Below are 21234 nucleotides of genomic sequence, written 5' to 3'. Positions count from 1 at the left end.
AAGCCCAGACTCTTGTATCTTTCCATGATATGGAAAAGCACTAAAATCATTCACTTGAGGTTGTTTTTGTTGTTGTTGTTGTTGTTATTTTGGTAATTAGCAGTGTCATTTGATGTTAAACTACATATATTTTTTTCCAACAAAAACTCTTATATATCTTGGTTCCTTCTTTACCTCTTTGGAGCAGTTCCCTCAGAGTCATCTGAGAGGCTGTCTTCCCAAGGTATAGTCTTCAGTAAAGTGAAGTCGCTCAGTCTTGTCCAACTCTTTTTGACCCCATGGACTGTAGCCTATCAGGCTCGTCCGTCCATGGGATTTTCCAGGCAAGAGTGCTGGAGTGGATTGCCATTTCCTTCTCCAGGGGACCTTCCCAACCCAGGAATCGAACCCAGGTCTCCTGCATTGCAGGCAGATGCTTTACCATTTGCGCCACCAGGGAAGCCCTAATGTCCTCAAATAAAACATAACTCTCAACTTTAAGGTTGTACATTTGTTTTTTCAATTGACAGAATAGAAAAATGGAAATGGGTAATTACCTCTTCAAAACAGAAAAAAAGCAGCAAGAAGCAAAGGAAAGATAAAAAGTGGTCTTAGACAATGATTCCCAGAACAGGGGTTGGGTAAGAGGAGGAGTTGGGGAGTCATGTAAATGACTTAAAAATTTTTGTGGAGGCTAAGGTATTTTTAGTGAGTCCTACAGGTGGGAATTGTGTGTTTGCCTTATCCAAGGAACAGTTTCTGAGCCCAGGAGGATAAAATAGTCAGAACTGCTCATCTAAGACATGAATGGTTAAGAACCCTGAAGGAAAAGTTTAAATGTACATAAGATAATAGAAATATTGTTTTTAAGAAAAATGAGTTCTTGAAAAGTTTGTTAAGGAGAAAGAAGCATCAAATTTTTGAAACAAAGTCAGATTTGCTCATTTTTTAATCTTTAACCGTTTCTGTCCTAAAATAAGGGTTTTCCTGGGAGCTCAGCTGGTAAAGAATACACCTGCAATGCAGGAGACCCTGGTTCGATTCCCAGATTGGGAAGATCTCCTGGAGAAGATAATGGCTACCAATTTCAGTATTCTTGGGCTTCCCTGGTGGCTCAGACAGTGAAGAATCAGCCTGCAATGCAGGAGACCTGGGTTTGATCCCCAGGTTGGAAAGATGCCCTGGAGGAGAGAATGGCTACCCACTTCAGTATTCTGGCCTGGAGAATTCCTATTTTATATTTGGCAGCACTTGCTAATTTCTCTTTAAAATTTACCCTATTCATATGGAGCTAAGTTCATTCCTTTATCTATGTATATTTATCGTTCCTGGTGTGCAGAACATTCAAATTACACTGTATATTACAAGTGTGAAAAGAATAAAGATTTTAGTCTTCAAAGAGTTTGCAATTCATTTCAACAAAAATCTATTAAGCTCAGCAGTGAGGATATAGGATGAGTAAGTTATAACACCTACCCTCAAGGAGTGAACAGTCAATTTTCAAGAAGGACTATTGTTCTTTCTCCTATTCCATGATGTGGGTTCCCTCCCTACATCATCAAGCATTCTTCTGTCATCAGGTGAGTGTCCTACAATTCAATTCAATTTTGAAACTATCTACACAAAGATGGGCTTCCCAGGGCGCTAGTGGTAAAGAATCTGCCTGCCAATGTCAGAGACATAAAAGACCTGGATTCAATCCCAGGTTCAGGAAGATCCCTTGGAGGAGGGCACGGCATCCCACTCCAATATTCTTGCCTGGAGAATCCCATGGACAGAGGAGCCTGGTGGGCTACGGTCCATAGGGTCGCACAGAGTCAGACATAATTCAAGTGGCTGAGCACTCACGTACCCAGAGATAAGCATCAGATTGAGTTTAGTCACATAAAACTGCCCTCCATTTCATATGCCAATTGCAAGTCCAAGTTGTGACTTGTGCTTCTGACTGACTGGCTATAAATCAGAGGTTCCCATGACCCCATCCTCCCTTGCTACCGTTTGACTGATTTATTGGAACAGCTCATAGAACTCAGGAAATGAGTTTCCTCACTAAATTACCTGCTTGCTACAAAGGATTTTTTTTAATATAAATTAATAGCCAGAAGAAGAGATACACAGAGCAAGGTCTAGAACAAAGTAGCTTCTGTCATCTTGGAGTTTGGGACCTGGCACAGATGATATGGAAATGTAATTGTAGCTGAACAGGACCCTGGTGTCTTCCCAGGACAGGCCCTCCTCCATGTCCTCTGCTTTAGTTCCTCTCTGAAGTGCTTGGATAATAGAATTTAATGCTCATTTCCTGAGATGTTCTTCAGATGAAAAAAGCCTCCGTATCTCCAACACATGGAAGATGTTAACTACTTGACAACCATGAGCACATAGCTCTAGGTCTCCTGGAACCTAAGGACTGATAATATTCACCTTGTGTGACCCCACCCTGCTACCTCACAGCAGCCAGAGAACTTGATCAAGCTGGTCATGAATCTTGTGACTCAACAATAGAGAAGCCTCTTTGCTGTTGTTGTTCAAGTCATGTCCAACTCTTTGTGACCCCATGGACTGCAACACACCCGGTTCCTCTGTCCTCCACTATCTCATGGAGTTTGCTCAAATTCATCTCCACTGAGTTGGTGATGCTATCTAATCATATCATTCTCTGCCACCCCCTTAGCCTTTTGCCATCAATCTTTCCCAGCATCAGGGTCTTTTCCAGTGAATTATCTCTTCATATCAGGTGGCCAAAACTTCAGCTTTAGCAACAATCCTTCCAATGAATAATCAGGGTTGATTTCCTTTAGGATTGATTGATTTGATCTCCTTGCTTTCCAAGGGACTCTCAAGAGTCTTCTGCAGCACCACAGTTTGAAAGCATCAATTCTTGGGCATTCAGCCCTCTTTACGGTCTAACTGTCACATCCGTACATGATTACTGAAAAAACCACAGGTTTGACTATATGGACCACATTTCACCTCCCTCACTTGGCTTTTAAAAGTGCTTTGCCAAAAGTTTTGGGGGAGCTCAAGGCTTTTTAAGGCATGAGCCACCTTATCACCTTGCATGACGTTGCAAGAAACATTTCTCTGCTCCAAACTCCGTTGTTTCAGTTTGTTTGGCCTCACTGTGCTTGAGGCACAAAAACTTGCATCAGCAGTTTGGTTCAGCAGCTTAAAAGCTCTTAGAATTTTTTCTTTTTCTAAAACAATTTTTATTTATTTGGCTGTGTTGGCTTTAGTGGCAGGATCTTCGTTGTGTTATGTGGGACCTTTTGTTACAGAGTACAGACTCTCTAGTTCTGGTGCTCGGGCTTAGCAGCTGTGGCACACAGGCTCTGGAGCTCAAGAGCTCAGCTTAGTTGCTCCGGCATGAGATCTTTGTTCCCTGACCAGAAATTGAACCCCTGCCCCCTGCATTGGAAGGCAGATTCTTAAGCACTGAACCATCAGGGAAGTCCCTCAGAATCCACCCTTTTTTTTTTTTTTTCCCGAGTTTTTATGGAAGTGTCATTGCAGAGTCTTGAATGATTAAATCACTGACCTTTGATAGTTGAACTCAATCTCCCACCTCTCAATCCTCTCTGGAGGTAGGGAGGTGGGATTCAAGGATCCAAACTTCTAATCACTTGGTTGATTCCCCTGGCAACCAAACCCCACCCTTAGGTGATCTAGGAGCTTCCCAATAGTCACTCAACCCGGGTTTGATAGGTAGGGAAGGTCCTCTGGAATAAGGAATGGCTACCGCCGCAGTATTCTTGCCTGGCAAATCCCATGGACAGAGGAGCCTGGTGGGCTACAGTCCATGGGGTTGTAAAGAGTTGGACACAACTGAGTGACTAACACTTTCACTTTGGCTTCCCAAGTGGCACTAGTGGTAAAGAATCCGCCTGCCAGTGGAGGAGATGCAAGTGACACAAGTTCATGCCTTGGATGGGGAAGATCCCCTGGAGAAAGAAATAACTCACTCCACTATTCTTGCCTGGAAAATCCCATGGACAGAGGAGCTTTGTGGGCTACAAGTCCATGGGTCACATAGAATCAGATACTACTGAGCTACTGAGCACACGCAACATAACAGAATACACTTTTATGGCTCCAGTCACTTAGGAAATTCCTAGAGTTTTAAAAGCTCTGTACCAGAAATGAGGATGAAGACTAAATATATATTTCCTATTATAAATCTGAGAAGTGAAATATTCCTGCCATATTAGTAAACAAGGATGTCACAGCCCTCAGTGATTCTGGCCCTCCAATTGCGAATTTCTGAGCCCTGAGGATGCCCAGGAAGGAGAACAATACCTGTGATGGAGCAGCCATTAGGCTATGGCCACTGCCTACACTGAGCCTTGAGGAACTCAGGGACTAGCCTTAGATAGCTGAGATGCATAAAGTGATTTCAGTGAAGCCCGACTCCTGCATCTTCCCATATATAGAAAAGTGCTAAATTCCTGCACTTGAGATATCTGGTTTTCTTTATTTCACAAAAATACTTTTGATGTTCAGACTATCTGTGTCTTGTTGCAAACCTCTGTATAACCTGACTTCCACCCTCTTCCACCACCCCCTCCAACCCCTCCCTAGTCTCCTCAAAGCAGTTGTCTCAAGGCTAGTTGACATGCTGCCTCCTGGGTTTAAGTCCTAAACATTTCTACCAAATAAATAAGACAAACTATCAACTTTTAAGTTGTGACTTTTTTTTAAATAGACAAACCATAATATCATAATTACATACAATGTAAAGAGACTGTTATAATCCAGTGAAATAGCATTGTGGTTAAGAACATAGACATTTTCTTTTCTTGTTTTTGCTGTACTGTGCAGCATATGAGATCTTAATTCCCCAACCAGGGATTGAACCTGTGCCCCTACAATGCAAATGTGGAGTCTTACTGCATCACCAGAGAAGTCCCTAGAACATAGACTTTTAATCCAAATTGCCTGGGTTCTAAACCAGTTATTTCATTGACTGAGTACATGACATTTGAAAAGACATTTAATATCTATTTGTTTAGTAGGGATAATAACAGAACCTTCGTCATAGAGTGAATTTGAAGTTTTAGTGATTCAATATATCTAAAGAATCCAAAACAAAATCCAGTACATAGTAAACACTATATTATTAACTGCGATTGTAACAGAAGAATCTGCTATTAATCCTTATATGTGGAACCTAGAAAGATGGTACTGATGAACCTATTTGCAGGGCAGCAGTGGAAACACAGACATGCAGAAAAGACTTGTGGACACAGCAGTGAAGGAGAGGGTGTGACAGATGGAAATAGTAGCATGGGAACATTTACATTACCATATGTAAAATAGCCAGTGGGAATTTGCTGTATGACTCAGGGAGCTCACTCAACCTGGTTCTCTGTGACAACCTAGAGGGGTGGAATGGGGTGGGAGGGAGGTTCAAGAGAGAGGAGACATATGTATACCTGTGGCTGATTGATGCTGATGTATGGCAGAAACCAACACAATATTGTAGAGCAATCAACCTTCAATCAAAAAAAAAAGAATGTTACCAAATCTCAGCTCGTGCGCCCAATGAACAAGGAGGTCAAACAAATGGAACTGAGTTTGGAGTAAAGAAAGGTTTACTGTAGCACCAAAAAAAAAGAGAGAAACTGAAGCTGAGTGGGACCCTGTGGGACTTTCCCAGGTATAAAAAACTTACTGTGTCATCGTTCCTCCGACTCCATCCCATTTTTGGGGCAGATTTCAAACATTTATGGTTAGAGAAATGAAAAAATTCAGAAACAAAGGAAAAACAGTCAAAAAACAATAGTGCAATAAGAAAGCAGAATCCTACTCCTCCCCCCACACCACCCCAAAAGAATATACATTGCAGTATATCTTTGAGTTCTTCTACAGGACCTATTGGAAAAGGGCGTGGCAACCCACTCCAGTATTCTTGCCCGAAGAATCCCATGGACTAAGGAGCCTGGCAGGTTACAGTTCATGGGGTCCCAAAGAGTTGGACAAGACTGAAGCGACTTAGCACGCACAGGAACTATGGCTCCCCACCCAGGTGGAGAATAGCAACTACATACTGAGACCCCAGACAGGTTGGAACCAGAAGGCTCAGGATTAAGATTCCTAGAGCACTGCCCTGTTACCTCACCACCAACCAATCAGGAGAAAGTCACACACCCTACAGCCCCATCCCCAAATTTTACCTATAAAAACTCTTCTCTGAAAATTACGGGAGAGTTCAGGTCTGTGAACAGGAGCCAAGACACCCCTTTTCCTTGTGTGGTCCTTTCTCTGCTCCAGACCCTGATGTTTGGGCTTATTTGGCCTCGGTGTGCATCAGGCATATGATGCACATGCATATGATGCCATACCTTACCTTTGGCAACAAAATGAGTCAACAGCATTAGCTCCAATGGCAGGAGAAAAAAAAAAAAAAAGTCTAAACTTTCAATTGACTAGTTTGGCTAAAAGATCAAACAACTCCTAAGAGGACTTTTGCAGATAAGAACGAAAGGATTCAGAACAAGATGGTGGAGGAGTAGGTGGATGTGGAGTACATCTCTCTCCATGGATACATCAGGAATACACCTTCAGACACAGAAGTGCCTGCAGAACACCAGCTGAGAGCGAACAGGAGTACCTGACCAGTGGAAAAGAATATACAGTGACACGCAAAACTCGGTAGGATGAAGGAACTAGGGGGAAAAACAGGAGTGTTAGTAGGACTGGACCTGCGTGGGGAACTGAAGCAGGGGAGCAATTGTCTGAGTGAGAGGAGAAACATTTAAGGCTGAAGAGTGAAACAGCTGATCTGTGGCAGCCTAAATGGAAAGAGAATCAGACAGTCCTTACCACAGCCATACATTCCCTAGACAGGAATGCTGGTCCCCTGGAAGGCGCAGTGGCTGGGAGCTGGAGTTTAGGGATTGTGGAGCAATCCCAGGGTGAGGGCTGCTGTTGACTGTGGAGAGATGGACTGAGGGGATGTGAGGGAGGAGATCGTGGTGGGAAATGCTGGTGGAAGAAAGCCAGGCAGCTATGGAAGCAGAACAATACTGCTGAGTCATACACAGTGGGTGGAGCCATCACCATAGCCTCTCTCTCCCCACCGGCAAGCATTGGCAGAAGAACGATAGAGAGGCTGGGTTATCAAATGCCTAACTCACTGAACTACAGAATAGGACTGCACCCAGGTTGCCCCTTTAAGTGCCTGATGCACCAATCTACAGAGTAGGACCCCAGCCAGGGCGACCTCTCTATGTGCCTGATGTGCTGAACAACAGAGAAGGACCCCAGGCAGGGGAGCCCTCTAAGTGCCTGAATGGGCAGAGCTATGGAGAAAGACTGGCCAAAGAGGCCTTCTGATCGCCAGCTATAAGAGGCTCACAAAAAGATTCTGATAGGGCCATAACTCCTGCAGTGGAAGCAGTCCGTGTCCCTGTACACTTTGCCCCGCGAGGGTCCCTGCAAACCAAGCAGCTGTGCCACCTTCACGCTCAACTATCACTGGGGCAGAGTTGCCTTAGGCCAAAAAATCTTTCGTCTATGCATGCAGGATCACTTCGGTCATGTCGACTCTTTGCGACCCTGTAGACTATGGTTGGCCAGGCTTCTCTGTCAGGGAAGGGGGTTCTCCAGGCAAGAATACTGGAGCCTATTGGCCAATCCTGGTTGCCTTACCTTTCAGAACACTATTTCCTGTGGCCCTAGCCATCAACTCCCCTATCTGGTGCTGCCAGAACCCCTGTGACCCAAGCAGCTGCACCACCTCCACACCAGGCCCTCACAAGCAAATCCAAGTCCTCCAGGGAAGCCGCAGGAGCAAATCCCACTGGACAAACCACCATAGAGGTGAAAATAAAACCACAATTGAAATACAGGGGCAGTGTGGCTAAGGAAGAAGACGCAAAACCTTCCCACCAGCTGTACAAGCTACAGATTAAATCCACACAATCACCTAAGCAGACTGTGTCTATGGAATATATAAAAGGTCATAGAGAACTCCCATGAAAGAAAATGTGCTAGCTCTGATGGCTGTGGATGTTGAAGGCAAAGACACACAGGAGTAGGACCAGATTAGAATCTGAGCTGCCCCCACAGCAAGTCCAGAGATCAGCACAGTGGTTGAGGGCATCCTAGGGAGGTAAGGTGGACTGTGACTCCCAGCTAGGGAAAGGACTCTGACAGCAATGACTCAAGAAAAACATTTCTTATTCTTATGTTTTGACTTGTTCTGTTGATTCTTTTGGACTTTTTTTCTACCCCACCCCCACCCCATCCTGTTGTAGTTGTTGATTTTATTGGCAGTATGAGAATCCAGGGACGGCGGAGAGCCTGGTGGGCTGCCATCTATGGGATCACACAGAGTCGGACACGACTGAAGTGACTTAGTAGTAGCAGTGAAATCCAGTTAAGCTTTTGAGCTTTTTTTCTCCTCAGTCACATTTTTTATTGTTGTTATAAACCTCTGCCTCTAAGTTGGGCTTTTGCAGCTCAGAAGAGTTTTCCTTTTTTTCCTCTCTCTCTCTTTCCTCTTTTTTTAATTTTAATTTTTAAACCTATTATTATTTTCTCTACATTTATTCCTTTGTTTGTCTTTCCTACTGTTCTTTTCCCCTTGCAGTTAATCTTTAATATATATAAATCTTCTTCATCTACCTCTATTTAATGTTGCATATCTATTCTTTCTTTCTTTTCTTTCCTCTCAACATATTTGTTAGTTTTGTTTTCATTGCTTTATTCCCCACTTGGCACCTTGCTTTAGTTTTGTTTCCCAGTTTGTGCTTTAGTTAGTTTTGTTCTGGTAGATATAAATTTTGATTTCCTTTGTTCACCAGGTAAATCTATTGTACTTTATTTTTGTTGGACTGTTTTGATTTCGCTTATGGGTGTATGTGTATATGTGTATATTCAGTCACACTTTTTATTGTTGTTATAAACCTCTGCCTCTATATTGGACTTTTGCAGTTCTGGGGAGTTTTCCTTTTTTTTTTTTTTTTCTCATTTTTATAATTTTCATTTTTTTAAACTTATTGTATTTTTCTACATTTATTCCTTTGTTTGCCTTTCCTGCTGTTCTTTTCCCCTTGCAGTTAATCTTTAATGTATATAAATCTTCTTCATCTACTTCTATTTAATGTTGCATATCTATTCTTTCTTTCTTTTCTTTCCTCTCAACATATTTGTTAGTTTTGTTTTCATTGTTTTAGTCCGCACTTGGCACCTTGCTTTAGTTTTGTTTTCCAGTTTGTGCTTTAGTTAGTTTTGTTCTTAACTGGTAAATATAATTTTTGACTTCTTTTGTTCTCTGGGTAAACTTACTGTACTTTATTTTTGTTGGACTGTTTCGACTTTGCACATGAGTGTATATGTATATGTTTATATTTCATTATTTTAATTATTATTTACCTGCTTTTGTAGCTTCCATTTGTCTGGGATTTATCTTTGGTTTCTCATTTTTGGATATTTGTTTTAATCTCACGTAATACCATAACGAACCATCTGTGGAATCTTCAGTCCTGACCAGAGATCAAGAACCTTTGGAGTGGGAGCATTGATTCCAAGACCCTAGAATACCAGAGAACTAACCCTAGGGAGTATCAAATAGTGAGAATTCACACAAACAAAACCACTTGAATACAAGACCGAGCATCATCCAACCACCAGTAGCACCCTGTGCAGGATGTCTCATCTAAACAACAAAGAAAACAAAAATTCAAACCCAGTCATCATCAGACAGGATTAACACTTCACTCAACCTTGCCCATTAGAGGAAAAACAAACAAACAAAAACTCAGCACAAATCTCACCCTATGCAAAGCTTACACAAACCACTGGACCAACCTTAGGAGGGCAGAAACCAAAAGGAAGAAAGAATTCAACTTTCCCTGAAGCCTGGGAAAAGGAGACTGCAAACACAATAAGTTAAAAAAATAATAATAATGAAAAGGCAAAAAACTACTACACAAATGAAGGAACAAACTAGAAACTCAGAAGTCCAAATAAATGAAGAGGAAATAGGCAAACTACCTGAAAAAGAATTCAGAATAATGATAGTAAAGATGTTCAAAAACCTTGGAAACAAAATGGAAAAAATGAAAGAATCAATTAACAAACCTAGAAGAATTAAAGAATAAACATACAGAGACAAACAACAAAATTACTGAAATTAAAAATACTCTAGGAGGAATCAATAGTAGAATATCTGAAGCAGAATAAAAAATCAGTGAGCTGGAAGATAAAATGGTAGAAATAACTTCTGAAGAGCAGAATAAGTAAAAAGAATGAAAAGAACTGAGGATAGTTTCAGAGACCTTGGGGACAATATCAAACACACCAACATTCAGATTAGAGGGGTCCCAGAAGAGAAAAAGAAAGGGTATGAGAAAATTTTTGGAGATTATAGTTGAAAATTTCCCCAACATGGAAAAGGAAATAGTCAATTAAGTCCAAGAGAATGAAGTGTCCCATACAGGAGAAACCCAAGGACAAACACACCAAGACACATACTAATCAAATTAGCAAAGACTATAGCATATTCAAAAGCAGAGACATTACTTTGCCGACTAAGGTCCATCTAGTCAAGGCTATGGTTTTTCCTGTGGTCATGTATGGATGTGAGAGTTGGACTGTGAAGAAGGCTGAGCGCCGAAGAATTGATGCTTTTGAACTGTGGTGTTGGAGAAGACTCTTGAGAGTCCCTTGGACTGCAAGGAGATCCAACCAGTCCATTCTGAAGGATTTCTTTGGAAGGAATGATGTTAAAGCTGCAACTCCAGTACTTTGGCCACCTCATGCGAAGAGTTGACTCATTGGAAAAGACTCTGATGCTGGGAGGGATTAGGGGCAGGAGGAGAAGGGGATGGCAGAGGATGAGATGGCTGGATGGCATCACTGACTTGATGGATGTCAGTCTGAGTGAATTCCAGGAGTTGGTGCTGGACAGGGAGGCCTGGCGTGCTGCAATTCATGGGGTCTCAAAGAGTCGGACACGATTGAGCAACTGAACTGAACTGAACTGAAACACAAGGAAAATATTAAAAAAGCAAAGGAGAAGCAACAACTAACATACAAGGGAAACCCCATACACTTAACAGCTGATCTTTCAGCAGAAACTCTGCAGGTCAGAAGGGAATGGCAGGATATATTTAAAGTACTGAAAAGGAAAAATCTAGAATCAAGATTATAGTACCCAGTGATGATTTCATTCAAAATTGATGGAAAAATAAAAAGATTTTCAGACAAGCAAATTAACAGAATTCAGTACCAACAAACCAGCTTTACAACAAATGTTAAAGGGACTTACATAATCAAGAAATACAAGAGGAGAAAAAAGATTTGCAAAATCAACCCCAAATAATTAAGAAAATGGCAATAGGAACATGTATATCAATAGTATATCCATTTAAATGTAAATGGATTACATGCTCCAACCAAAAGACACAGACTGGCTGAATGGATACAAAAACAGGACCCATATATATACTGTCGAAAAGAAACCCACTTCAGACCTAAAGACACATATAGACTGAGAGTGAGAGGATGGAAAAATATGTTCCATGCAAATGGGAAGCAAAAGAAAGCTGGAGTAGCAATCCTCATATCAGAAACAATAGACTTTAAAATAAAGATTACAAGAGATAAGGAAGGACACTACATAATGACCAAGGGATCCATTCAAGAGGAAGACATAACAATTGTAAACACCTATGCACCCAAATCAGTTCAGTTCAGTTCAGTTCAGTTGCTCAGTCGTGCCCGACTCTTTGATACCCCATGAATCGCAGCACGCCAGGCCTCCCTGTCCAGCACCATCTCCCGGAGTTCACTCAGACTCACGTCCCTCGAGTCGGTGATGCCATCCAGCCATCTCATCCTCTGTCTTCCCCTTCTTCTCCTGCTCCCAATCTTCCCAGCATCAGAGTCTTTTCCAATGAGTCAACTCTTCGCATGAGGTGGCCAAAGTACTGGAATTGCAGCTTTAACATCATTCCTCCCAAAGGAATCCTAGGACTGATCTCCTTTAGAATGGACTGGTTGGATCTCCTTGCAGTCCAAGGGACTCTCAAGAGTCTTCTCCAACACCACAGTTCAAAAGCATTAATTCTTTGGCACTCAGCTTTCTTCACGGTCCAACTCTCACATCCATACATGACCACAGGAAAAACCATAGCCTTGACTAGACAGACCTTTATTGACAAAGCAATGTCTCTGTTTTTAATATGCTGTCTAGGTTGGTCATAACTTTCCTTCCAAGGAGTAAGCGTCTGTTAACTTCATGGCTGCAATCACCAACTGCAGTGATTTTGGAGCCCAAAATAATAAAGTCTGACAGTGTTTCCATTGTTTCCTCATCTATTTCCCATGAAGTGATGGGACAAGATGCCATGACCTTTGTTTTCTGAATGTTGAGCTTTAAAACAACTTTTTCACTCTCCTCTTTCACTTTCATCAAGAGGCTCTTTAGTTCCTCTTCACTTTCTGCCAGAAGGGTGCTGTCATCTGCATATCTGAGGTTATTGCTACTTCTCCTAGCAATCTTGATTCCAGCTTGTGATTCTTCCAGCCCAGCATTTCTCATAATGTACTCTGCATAGAAGTTAAATAAGCAGGGTGACAATATATAGCCTTGACATACTCCTTTTCCTATTTGGAACCAGTCTGTTGTTCCATGTCCAGCTCTAACTGTTGCTTCCTGACCTGCATATAGGTTTCCCAAGAGGCCAGTCAGATGCTCTGGTATTCCCATCTCTTTTAGAATTTTCCACAGTTTATTGTGATCCACACAGTCAAAGGCTTTGGCATAGTCAATAAAGCAGAAATAGATGTACTTCTGGAACTCTCTTGCTTTTTCCATGATCCAGCGGATGTTGGCAATTTGATCTCTGGTTCCTCTGCCTTTTCTAAAACCACTTGAACATCTGAAAGTTCATGGTTCACATATTGCTGAAGCCTGGCTTGGAGAATTTTGAGCATTACTTTACTAGCATGTGAGATGAGTGAAATTGTGTGGTAGTTTGAGTATTCTTTGGCACTGCCTTTCTTAGGGATTGAAATGAAAACTGATCTTTTCCAGTCCTGTGGCCACTGCTAAGTTTTCCAAATTTGCTGGCATATTGAGTGCAGCACTTTCACAGCATCATCTTTCAGGATTTGAAACAGCTCAACTGGAATTCCATCACCTCCACTAGCTTTCTTCACAGTGATGCTTTCTTAGGCCCATTTGACTTCACATTCCAGGATGTCTGGCTCTATCACTATCACTGGCTCTAATCACTATCATGATTATCTGGACCATGAAGCTCTTTTTTGTACAGTTCTTCTGTGTATTCTTGCCATCTCTTTTTCATATCTTCTGCTTCTGTTAGGTCCATACAATTTCTGTCCTTTATTGAGCCCATCTTTGCATGAAATGTTCCCTTGGTATCACTATATTTTTTGAAGAGATCTCTAGTCTTTCCTATTCTGTTATTTTCCTCTATTTCTTTGCATTGATTGCTGAGGAAGGCTTTTTTTTTTTTTTTATCTCTCCTTGCTATTCTTTGGAACTCTGCATTCAGATGCTTATATCTTTCCTTTTCTCCTTTGCTTTTTGTTTCTCTTCTTTTCACAGCTATTTGTAAGGCCTCCCCAGACAGCCATTTTGCTTTTTTGCATTTCTTTTCCATGGGGATGGTCTTGATCCCTGTCTCCTGTACAGTGTCATGAACCTCCATCCATAGTTCATCAGGCACTCTATCTATCAGATCTAGTCCCTTAAATCTATTTCTCACTTCCACTGTATACTCATAAGGGATTTGATTTAGGTCATACCTGAATGGTCTAGCAGTTTTCCTTACTTTCTTCAATTTGAGTCTGAATTTGGTAATAAGGAGTTCATGATCTGAGCCACAGTCAGCTCCTGATCTTGTTTTTGTTGACTGTATAGAGCTTCTCCATCTTTGGCTGCAAAGAATACAATCAATCTGATTTTGGTGTTGACCATCTGGTGATGTCCATGTGTAGAGTCTTCTCTTGTGTTGTTGGAAGAGAGTGTTTGTTATTACCAGTGCATTTTCTTGGCAAAACTCTATTTGCCCTGCTTCATTCCATATTCTAAGGCCAAATTTGCCTGTTACTCCAGGTGTTTCTTGACTTCCTACTTTTGCATTCCAGTCCTATATAATGAAAAGGACATCTTTTTTGGGTGTTAGTTCTAAAAGGTCTTGTAGATCTTCATAGAACCGTTCAACTTCAGCTACTTCAGCATTACTGGTTGGGGCATAGACTTGGATAACTGTGATATTGAATGGTTTGCCTTGGAAACAAACAGAGATCATTCTGTCATTTTTGGGACTGCATCCAAGTGCTGCATTTCGGACTCTTTTGTTGACCATGATGGCTACTCCATTTTTTCTAAGGGATTCCTGCTGCAGTAGTAGATATAATGGTCATCTAAGTTAAATTCACCCATTCCAGTCCATTTTAGTTCACGCCCAACATAGAAGCAACTCAATACATAAGACAAACACTAACAAACATAAAAGGATAAATTGACAGTAACACAATAATAGTAGAAGTCTTTAACACCCTGCTCACACCAATGGACAAATCATCAAAGGAGAAAATTAATAAGGAAACACAAGTCTTAAATGATACATTAGATGAGATGGATCTCATTGATATCTTCAGGACATTTCATCCAAATGCAGAAGAATACACCTTCCCCTCACGTGCACATGGAATATTCTCCAGGTTAGACCACATTTGGAGAAGGCAATGCCAACCCACTCCAGTGTTCTTGCCTGGAGAATCCCAGGGATGGGGGAGCCTGGTGGGCTTCCATCTCTGGGGTTGCACAGAGTTGGACATGACTGAAGCAACTTAGCAGCAGTAGACTGCACCTTGCGTCACAAATCAAATCTCAGTACATTTAAGAAAACTGAAATCATATCAAGCATCTTCTCCCACCACAACGCTATGAGACTAGATAACAATTACAAGAAAAAAACTGTAAGAAACACAAACACGTGGAAATTAAACAACACAAGAAATAAAAAGAGAAACCAAAAAATTTATAGAAACAAATGACAGAGAAAACACAATAAATCAAAGCCTATGGGATGCAGCAAAAGCAGTTCTAAGAGGGAAGTTTATAGCAATACAATAGTACCTCAAGAAACAAAAAACACATCAGATAGACAACCTAACTTTATACCTAAAGCAACTGGACAAAGAAGAACAAAAAAAAAACCCAAAATTAGTAGAAGGAAAGAAATAATAAAGATCTGAGCAGAAATAATTGAAAAAGGAATGAAAGAAACAATAGTAAAGATTAATAAACCTAAAAGCTGGTTCTTTGTAAAGATAAAGAAAATTGACAAGCCTTTAGCCAGACTCATCATGAAAAAAAGAAGACTCAAATCAACAAAATTAGAAATAAAAAGGAAGAGTTTACAACAGACAATGCATAAATACAAAGGATTATAAGAAGCTATTAAGAACAACTATATGGTAATAAAATGAATAACCTGGAAGAAATGGACAGATTCTTAGAAAAGTTCAATCTTCCAGGACTGAACCAGGAAGAAATAGAAATTATGTATGAATAACCCAATTACAAGCCCTGAAATTGAAGCTGTGATAAAAAAATCTCTCCCTTGCCAAAAAAAAGAAAAAAAAAATCTCAGGACCAGATGGCTTCACAGGAGCATTTTATCAAATGTTTAGAGAAGTGCTAATGCCTATCTTTTAAAGCTTCCAAAAAATTGCAGAGGACGGAACGCTTCCAAACTCATTCTATGAGGCCACCATCATCCTGACACCAAAACCAGACAAAGACAATACACACAAAAAAGAAAGCTACAGGCCAATATGAACATAGATGCAAAAATCCTCAACAGGATTTTAGCAAACAGAAGTCAGCAACACATCAAAAAGGTCATATACCATGATCAAGTTGGGTTTATTCCAGAAATGCAAGGATTCTTCAGTATATGCAAATCTATCAATGTGATAAACTATATTAGCAAATTGAAAGGTAAAAACCATATGATTATCTCAATAGATGCAGAAAAAGCCTTTGACAAAATTCAGTACTCATTTATGATTAAAACTCTTCAAAAAATGGGCATAGAAGGAACCTACCTCAACATAGTAAAGGCCATATATGATAAACCTATAGCAAACATTAATCTCAATGGTGAAGAACTGAAAGCATCCCCCTTAATATCAGGAACAAGACAAGGGTGGCCACTTTCACCAGTATTATTCAACATAGTTCTGGAAGTCCTAGCTACAGCAATCAGGGGAGAGAAATAAATAAAAGGAATTGAGATCAGAAAAGAAGAAATAAAGCTCTCACTGTTTGCAGATGACATGATACTGTACATAGAAAACCCTAAAGACAGTATCAGAAAATAACTAGAACTAATCAGTGAATTTAGCAAAGTTGCAGGATACACATCAAAACACAGAAATCACTTGCATTTCTACATACTAACAATGAAAAATCAGAAAGAGAAATTAAGGAATCAATCCCATTCACCATTGTAAACTTACCTAAGGAGACAAAAGAATTGTACACAGAAAATAAGACACTAATGAAAGAAATCAAAGACTACATAAACAGAGAGATATCCCATGTTCCTGGGTAGGAAGAATCAATATTGTGAAAATGACCATAGTACCAAATGCAATCTACAGATTCAATGTGATCCCTATCAAATTACTAATGGCATTTTTCACAGGACTAGAACAAATAATTTCACAATTCATATGGAAACACAAAAGACCCCGAATAGCCAAAGCAGTCCTGAGAAAGAAGAATGGAGCTGGAGGAATCAACCTTCCCAACTTCAGATTATACTACAAAGCTACGGTCATCAAGACAGTATGGTACTAGCACAAAACAGAAATATAGACCAATGGAATAAGATAAAAAGCTTGGAAATAAACCCATGCACCTATGGGTACCTTATTTTTGACAAAGGAGGCAATAATATACAATGTGGCAAAGACAGCCTCTTCAATAAATGGTCCTGGGAAAACTGGACAGCTACATGTAAAAGAATGAAATTAGAACAATTCCTAACACCACACACAAAGATAAACTCAAAATGGATTAAAGACCTAAATGTAAGACCAGAAACTATAAAACTCTTAGAGGAAAACATACAGAGAACACTCGATGTCATAAATCAAAGCAAGATCCTCTATGACCCACCTCCTAGAGTAATGGAAATAAAAACAAAAGTGAACAAGTGGGACATGATTAAACTTAAAAGATTTTATATAGCAAAGAAAACTATAAGCAAGGTGAAAAGACAACCCTCAGAATGAGAGAAAGTAATAGCAAATGAAGCAACTGACAAAGGATTAATGTCCAAAATATGCAAGCAGCTCATACAACCCAATGCCAGAAAAACAAGCAATGCAATCAAAAACTGGATAAAAGACTTAAACAGACATTTCTCCAAAGACATACAAATGGCTAACACATGAAAAGATGCTCAACATCACTCATTATTACAGAAATGCAAATCAAAACTACAATATCACCTTACACTTATCAGAATGGCCATCATTGAAAAGTCTGCAAACAATAAATGCTGGAGAGGGAGCAGAGAAAAGGGAATACTCTTGCATTGTTGGTGGGAATGTAAATTGAAACAGCCACTATGGAGGATGGTATGGAGAGTCCTTAAAACACTAGGAATAAAACCACCATATGAATCAGCAATCCCACTACTAGGCATATACCCTGAGGAAACAAAAACTGAAAAATACACATATATACAATTTTTCACTGCAACACTATTTACAATATCTAGAACATGGAAGCAACCCAGATGTCCATCAACAGATGAATGGATAAAGAAGTTGTGGTATATATACACAATGGAATATTACTCAGCCATAAAAAGGAATGCATTTGAGTCAGTTCTGATGAAGTTGATGAACCTAGAACCTATTATACAGAGTAAAGTGAGTCAGAAAGAGAAAGATAAAGATCATATTCTAACACATATATATGGAATCTAGAAAAATGGTACTGAAAATTTATTTACAGGGTAGCAATGGAGAAACAGACATAGAGAACAGACTTATGGACGTGAGGGGAGGGGAGGAGAGGGTGAGATGTATGGAAAGAGTAACATGGAAACTTACATTACCATTTGTAAAATAGATAGCTAACAGGAATTTGCTATATGGCTCAGGAAACTCAGACAGGGGCTCTGTATCAATCTAGAGGGGTGGGATGGGAAAGGAGATGGGAAAGAGATTCAGAAGGGAGGGGATATGTGTATACCTCTGGCTGATTCATGTTGAGGTTTGACAGAAGACAACAAAATTCTGTAAAGCAATTATCCTTCAAAAAAAATAAATTAAAAAGAACGAAAGGATTCGTTAATGCACTGAAAAATGACTGCCTGTTGTCTATAAAAAAAGAGGTTTTGCTTTTTGAAAATGAGAAACTGTTAATTTCTTAATTTTACTCCCAGGGGTTTTCCAAATTTCAGACATTTTTTGTGAGTGAATCTGCCCAGCATTCAGAAGGCTACAAGCAATGAAAGGAAAGCTACAGAGAAGCATCAGTTTTGTCCCAGGGCTTTGCAATGAAAGTGCCACCTGCTTCTTTTTGGGGTGACTACACCCTGTCTTCTCCAGGCATTGTGGTTTCTCCTGTAAACGTAACAACCATTTGTCTTTCTGACAACATTTCATTGTCAGGGAGTTTCTAGATAGGGATCTCTGAGCCAAATTCTCAAATTATATGCATCCACCAACCCTTATATTACAATTACTCTTTTGGGCTTTTAAAAAATAACTACATACATCACCAGTTACACAACTGCTTAAGTGAGTGGTAATATTAGTAGGCAAACTCCTAGAGAAATCATGCTGGTGACCACAGTTATTAAAGTGCACAGTTAAAATGGGTGCATGTCTTCCTAATCGCTGGACCACAAAGGCATTCCCATGAAATGTTTGTATGTTGTCAGGAAGGCACCAAAGTTTGAAGATTTCTTCACCATAATAGTATTGACTTGGCACTTCAGAACAAAAATTAAGGGCTTTGTAAGGGGGTTGCCTTAGCTTTATGCTGCCTAGTTTGGGATTTCTCCTGATAAAGAACATTATGCAGTATTTTGAGTGGACATTAAATTTTCCCTTTTAAGAAACACAGATGAAATTGCATTTTGTTAGCTGCTTTATTACGGCTTCCCTGGTGGCTCAGATCGTAAAGAATTTGCCTGCACTACAAGAGACCTTGGTTTGATCTCTGGGTTGGGAAGATGCCATGGAGAAGGGAACAGCAACCCACTCCAGTATTCTTGCCTGCATGATGCCATGGACAGAGGAGCCTGGTGGGCTAAAGTCGATGGGGTCGCAAAGAGTCGGACATAACTGAGCAACTAACACACACACAGCTGCTTTATCAAGTCTTTATATGATAACTAGTCATCAACAATTTCTTTCCTTAATCGATTTTAGTTTGGTCAAATATTTCCCAGAGTAAAATTAGAGGACAGGATATTCCTGCACATATATAAATTAATTTATAATGAAACAATACACATATTAGACTATGAGAAAGACTATACACATATTAGAACTGAGAAAAGCAATAGAAATATTGATATCACTAATGAATAAACTATTTGGTCCAGGAAATGAAGTGATTTGTGCATTCTGGTGTGTAGGGCTAGCAAATTTTCTTATTTCTGGACCCTTTGCTTTAATTTCTAACTCAAATTAGCATTATATAAGTGATTGGACAGCTCACAGAGCAATACTGACACTGTGAATAAATTGGGCTTGCTACCTCCATTTCAGATCTTTTCTAGCTACCTATCTTTCTGGTCAGATGAAAGACAGGACTTGGTTTAGCAGCTCTCTTTAGTAGAAGGGATGAATTCTGAAGATCAGCCCTGGGATTTCTTTTGGAAGGAATGATGCTAAAGCTGAAACTCCAGTACTTTGGCCACCTCATGCGATGAGCTGACTCATTGGAAAAGACTCTGATGCTGGGTGGGATTGTGGGCAGGAGGAGAAGGGGAAGACAGAGGATGAGATGGCTGGATGGCATCACTGACTCAATGGACGTGAGTCTGAGTGAAGTCCGGGAGTTGGTGATGGACAGGGAGGCCTGGTGTGCTGCGATTCATGGGGTCACAAAGAGTCAGACATGACTGAGTGACTGAACTGAACTGAACTGAAACCAAAGCTTACTCAGTTAGGCCCAGAATATCCACCTATACCAGTGATATAATACTTCTACTTTTGTTGATTCATCACTTTTAACAGAGTACTTAAGCCTTTTTATTGTGCTGGTGTTTAAATTACACCTTTATATGCTCCCAGCATTCAAACTAAATAAACAATTTTGTCACTGAAGTCTCTTTAGAGATAAAATAATTATTACTTTTTTCTTACGACATGTGTTTATTATAAACATTTGAAAAACTACATTAAAATAGAAAAAAAATCACGATATGAGAGACTAATTTTTTTGGATAAAAAGGAAAATTTGTGTTCGTTCTTAATCTATAAATAGTAAATAAATGCTTTTTACAGAAACTATTTATTTGGCTATGTCCCATTTTAGTTTCAGCTTGCAGAATCTAGTTCCCTGACCAGGGATCAAACTTGGGCTCCCTGCATTGGGAGCTCTAAATTTAGCCACAGAACTCACCAGGGAAGTCCGTTCACTACTGAAATTTCAGATTATACTTATAATCAAAATCAGTTAAAAAATTAATCTAGACATCATATAAAGATAGTCATTGTTAGATTCTCATTTGTGTTTGTTTTTCTATTAATTTGTTTTTTGATGGTTTTCAGATCTAAGTAATATCAAAGTAATAATTTAAAAAATACAAGCATCATAAATAAAAATCCAAGCAAGCTTCATGCTTGTTTCCACAGCAAATATACTGAAATTGGAACTACACAGAGAAGATAAGCATGATCTCTGCCAAGGATGACAGATAAATTTGTCAAGTGTTCCTTATTTTTCAGCTTTGCAAGATAAATATTACACTTCAATCAAGGTGGAAAAAAAGTGCAAGCTTATATATTTTCATAACAAGACTGGCCTTACATGAACTATGACAGTGAAATAATCCCTTCTGACATGGTACTATAGCTATAAACATAGGTATCGTGGCAGATACTGACTGCAGAGGCTCCTGGGCTGCTGAGAGAACACTTGTCAGCTTTGTTTCTGTGGGTGAGGCACTCTTCTGTGTGTTCCACACCCCTGCTTCATTGCAAGATGCACCCGAAGGCAGGATGCTGTCTTCC

At 39.9% G+C, this 21234-nt stretch overlaps 1 non-coding gene across 1 annotated transcript; it reads left to right on the top strand.

Annotated features, from left to right (window-relative positions):
• The first annotated feature begins 20844 nt into the window (after positions 1-20844).
• On the top strand, positions 20845-20946 carry LOC114115500 (U6 spliceosomal RNA). Its single transcript, XR_003589836.1, has one exon. It is a non-coding gene; the product is annotated as a U6 spliceosomal RNA (small nuclear RNA).
• The last annotated feature ends 288 nt before the right edge of the window (positions 20947-21234 follow it).

The sequence above is a fragment of the Ovis aries genome, chromosome 6 (assembly GCF_016772045.2).
Source record: "Ovis aries strain OAR_USU_Benz2616 breed Rambouillet chromosome 6, ARS-UI_Ramb_v3.0, whole genome shotgun sequence".
NCBI lineage: Eukaryota > Metazoa > Chordata > Mammalia > Artiodactyla > Bovidae > Ovis > Ovis aries.
The sequence above is the reverse complement of the archived record's forward strand: the minus strand, read 5'-3'. Positions and strand labels throughout refer to the sequence as shown.